At 35.4% G+C, this 4,990-nt stretch overlaps 1 pseudogene; it reads left to right on the top strand.

Moving 5' to 3' along the window:
• Positions 1 to 3,911, top strand: part of LOC107747913 (uncharacterized) — a 7,532-nt pseudogene extending 3,621 nt beyond the window's left edge.
• The last annotated feature ends 1,079 nt before the right edge of the window (positions 3,912 to 4,990 follow it).

Genomic DNA, 4,990 nt, shown 5'->3' with positions numbered 1-4,990 from the left:
TTTAACTTTTCCTCTCCATCGGCGAATGATGATTCTGAAAGAAAACGTGCCGATGTCTGGTTGCTATAGCAACGAACGCTACTTTCATGCATCTGATTATCAGATAAACCTCACACTCTTATAGCTTGTTGTTATTAATGCTGTGGTTATTTTAACAGTTTCCTTCATACATTCGGTTTAACAACATTGTTAAAACACATTTATCATTCAATGGAACTGTGTATGCTTTAGACCAGGGGTCACCAGACTCGGTCCTGGAGGGCCGGTGTCCTGCAGAGTTTAGCTCCAACCCCAATTAAACACACCTGAACCAGCTAATCAAGGTCTTACTAGGTACACTTGAAACTTCCAGGCAGGTGTGTTGAGCGTCGGTAAGATGCCGAGAGCCATTGAAAAACTACAGAAAAGTAAAACTACTTCACTTTAGCATTACTGGCCACGAGTCCTCAGGAGAGTTCATCACACATCAGCTGCGCGAGCGCAATCCTGTGACAGTCACAGGTGGGAAATAGTGGAGCGTGTGAAGGAGAGATGCGAGGCACGAACACTGTTCAAGATCTCCATTAATTCCTGCTTGTAGTCATTTCATGTGTATATATTTTGAAAGCATTGAATCACTATAGAAATCGCGATTCATTCGATTCTTAGCGTTTTAAATCAGTTACTGTCCGAAATCGGCGATTCACGATTCAAAAATCATGTTTCAAGATCGATGCATATGCATCGTCAGGGTTTGTAATCGATGCGTCGAGAAAACGAGTGAATCATTACACCCCTAATATTTTTATATCCTGAGAAGAGAAGGAAGTGAAAAGATGCTTTTTTGTTGTTGTTTCACCTGTTAATCTTTGTTAAATACATGTGTGACACAATTACTGGTAAACATTTAGTCAGTATTCTATGCCATTACTGAATATTGCAGATATTGAAAGTCTTCTCAGTTGTGCTCATATGTTTATAACAGGCAAGAATGATAAACAACTGCAGCTGAATGGCAAGGACTTGGAGGAACCACACACAACAAAGAGTAAGCTGTTTTTCAAATGTCTTATGAAATATGTCACACTTTCCATTTTTCTGTGAAAGTTCAGTCAAAATCAAGTAATTTCAATAGGAATCTGCACACACAAAATGTTTTAATAATAATTGTATTAGTAGTAGTAGTAGTACTATCATTACATGAAGTAATATTTCTGTCACGGTTTCTTCAAGTTAAACCAACCTTTTATTTTGACGGGTTGCTGTAAAGACCTTTAGGTTTCTGTTTATATATGATATGATGATAGTTTTCTACCAAATGAAACGGTCAAATGCTCACGAAGAGACTCTCAGAGAAGTTCTAGAGGTTATGTTTATTTGTTCATGTGCTCATATATTGAGGCAGCAGAGGCAGAAATGCTGTTAGCATCAGCTTGGGATGGGCGATACCCCTTATTTTGTTTTCGATACGATACCGATATTTTTCAAGGCAATATCGTCGATATCGTTACCGATTCGATACTTCTGCACTAAACTTTTAAATTATGAAATGTATTAAATTATTAAATTACTAAGAGTAAAATGGGTAATGAAAACCACTTAACTTTGTTTAAAACGCATTTTAACCCGTTTAATCCCAAATTTTTCCCAGACATGAAAATATCCAAATGATGTGTCATTAGTAACCCTTTGAAATAATCAATAATTTTCAACGTTTTTTTTTGGAAAAGTGTGTGAAAATTTTTATTTTATGGTCAGTCACAATTGTAACCGGTGGGATAATGTGTATACTGAATTAACATATTTCTGCAGTCTTAAAAATTGTTATATATCTTAGCCCAGCTATTTTAAACTGTTTGATCACATTCTAGGGTTACTATTATGTATAAAAAACCCTTATACAACATTGATAGGAATACTGAGACCAAATACAAAAAAATGCAACCATCAACGTATTTCAAAATTGTTACTTTTTTGTAACATATATCATCACATTTTTATATTAGTGCTACCAGTATTACAACATTAATATTCTAACTTATTTGTAACATTTGAACTTTTGATTTAGTGCAATATTTTGTACTGCCATTAGGGACTGCCAGTGAATGGCTGTTGCATGCATAAAATGCAACCTTTTTATTCTGACAGTGTATGATTTCTATTAACATTACAGAATAGAACATGATCAATATTATCTTTCAACGTTCAATTTAAATAATTGTAATTGCACAAACTATGTAGGCTACAATTTCAATTTGTTTATTGTGAAATAACTCAAACATTTATGTTTTTATTTCTGTTCTCTGATAAGCATTGTTCAGGGCTGCCATTCCCAAAAGCTTTAATGCTTTTTTATGATACTTTTGGGAAACGCAGCCCTGTTTGAATGCACTGTCAGCAGTGAGTGAATGCTCTCTGTGATTGATTGGTTCTGTCTTGCAACATTTGCGTGTGTTCAGATGAGCAGGAAAATAGTTCTATCCTACACAATTATTCGCTAACAAAGGTTATTCGTCCAATTCAATGCATATTGTACGCATTATTATTATTATTATTTTTGTTAAATAAACAAAACCACTGGTAAATAAAACGCACCTTAGTATCGATATTTTTTGTTTGAGTATCGATACTTTCGATACTCGCGTCAGTATCGATATATCGATACTTCGGATCGATACGACCATCCCTAGCGTCAGCTGCGCTTCAGTATGTGTGTAGTAAACGAAACCACGCGCCTGTGCTATTCATTCACACAGAGACAAGCAGAACATTTAGGATTCATATCTAAATAGTATTTTTGCGGCTTAATATTCACAGACACTAGTCCATATCGCATTTTGATTTAACTTTACTGACCTACTTTTTGATCCATCCAAACGTTGGCAAATTCTGCATCTCATCTTCTCATCATCTTCCTCCGCTCAAATTCCACATTATACAGTAAATTCCGTTTTTATGACTGGATTGCGTGATTCCATCTGCATTTTCTGCATCGCGGAAATCATAGGGCCCTACATTATGTGGCACAATTTGTCAAGAAGGAAACACTGTGGGGTGTGTTGGGGTATGATTGAAATGTGAATGGCTCTAATTAAAGTATCAACAAAACTGCTATAAACTGCAGTGCAACTAGAGATGTCAGAATTGGATAAAAAACATTTACAAAATCCCTTATGATTTTATTTTTTAGATCTGTTGCTGTTGGTCACCCCAGGCCAATATGATTCGAGAATATGTGCAGCTTTTAATGAGCAAAACCTATTTCAGGCCTGTATCTAAAATGTTTAGCTACTGAAGGCTTAAACATGAAAAGAAAGGGAAAGGTTCTCCAATACAAAGTTCACTTCACCAATTTCCCATACAATAATTTATGATTAAGACATATTAATCAAGACATACTGAAATATTTTGTCATTTTTGACTTGGTCCATTTTTGTCCCAGGTCCAGCACATATCTTAGATATTGACTGAATTACCAGCATTTTTGTTCCCATTGTTACTAGGTGACATGCATGTAAACGTGCCAGAATTTACAGATTTGAACCATGCTAACTAGATTTTAGCATAGGGAAACGCAGCGCAAACGCAGCACAAATGTGTGTATAAAACTGTAAAACAATGAAAGACAAACTGAAGACCGTGTGTTTTTTTTAAATATTTTTGTTATGAGTCACTTTTAACTCGATCACAATGACTAATTCCTCTTATTTTATTCAGGATCTTCCCAGAACTCACGGAGAAAGTGGTCTACAGAGGAGATTGAGGCTGTGGAGGAAACTCTGATGGACTGCATCAGGTCAGGAAAGGTTCCTGGGAAAGCTCAGTGTATGGAGTGCATTGAAAGCTCCCCAGCAGCACTTCAACAGAGAAGTTGGGAGGCGGTGAAATTTTATGTTAAGAATCGTATTGATTCCTTAAAGCAAAAAATGTAACAGAAAAGGTGAAAGGGCCTTTACCTAGATGTTGTTTCCAACTATGTGTTTGAAGGCAACAAGTTCATATTGGTTTCTTAATGCAAAAAATGTAAAAGCAAAGGTGAAAGGGCCTTTACCTAGATATTTTTTTTCTGTTTGTTGAAGGCAACACGTTCAAAATGTGTTTGCTTACAAGACGAATTTCAGTACATTAATAAAACTTTCAAGTTAACACACTGACAAGTTAAAAAAGTGTTATTGTGTACATTGATGAAGCTGAAGTTGCACATTTTTATTCATATGCAGCCTGTTGCATATTTAAAAAGTAGTATTGACTATTGAATAAAAAAGTGATGCATTTTCTCTATTCATCTACTCCAGAGTTTTGTGTACTGTTACAAGCCTAGTATTTATAGAAATATATAGCAGTATGAATGCCAGGCATGTGGTGTTTTAATTGAGAGTGGATTCCAGTATGCACAGATCATCGTTATTTAGCAAAGACCATGATACCCATGGTGTCAGTGCTCCGTGAACATTTCCTGCTTGTCATACAACTTGACTTGCCTTTTCAGATTCTCAAAACTGAAGAAAATTAGATGTGTTAAACAGGTGAGGTAAGGCTTTTTTCACTGTTTACATCCCCAGAAATGGTCTATTCAAATACAGTTGATGGGAATTAGTGAAAGGCAAGATAAAATAAAAATACAGACACAATTCTCTCTTTTAAACATATCTTTAATGATTATCTAAATTTAATTTTTGTTAATCTTTTAATGGCTTATAATTGTATAAAAATAGATAATCTATAGATAATTCATAATAGTGACACCCAGTGGTGGTTTGTGGTAAGACACAATAGCGACGTCCCCACCAGAATAGAAAAACCGGACAAAAATGAAACTTTCTAAACTTTAGATTTTTTTGGATCAAAAATTCCTCCTGACACCTCTGACTTAAAATTAAGGCTTTATTGTATTTAGAAATTGCTGTCCCCACATGTAACCTCCTAGTCAAGAGTCCCCACAATGTAGCAAAAACAAGTATGTGTGTGTGAAAGAGTGTGTGTGTGTGTGTGTGTGTGTGAGAGAGAGAGT

Source organism: Sinocyclocheilus rhinocerous, unplaced genomic scaffold (genome assembly GCF_001515625.1).
Source record: "Sinocyclocheilus rhinocerous isolate Xijiao unplaced genomic scaffold, SAMN03320098_v1.1 scaffold2877, whole genome shotgun sequence".
In the NCBI taxonomy this organism is placed as follows: Eukaryota; Metazoa; Chordata; class Actinopteri; order Cypriniformes; family Cyprinidae; genus Sinocyclocheilus; species Sinocyclocheilus rhinocerous.
This window is presented reverse-complemented; position numbering and strand designations above follow the sequence as displayed.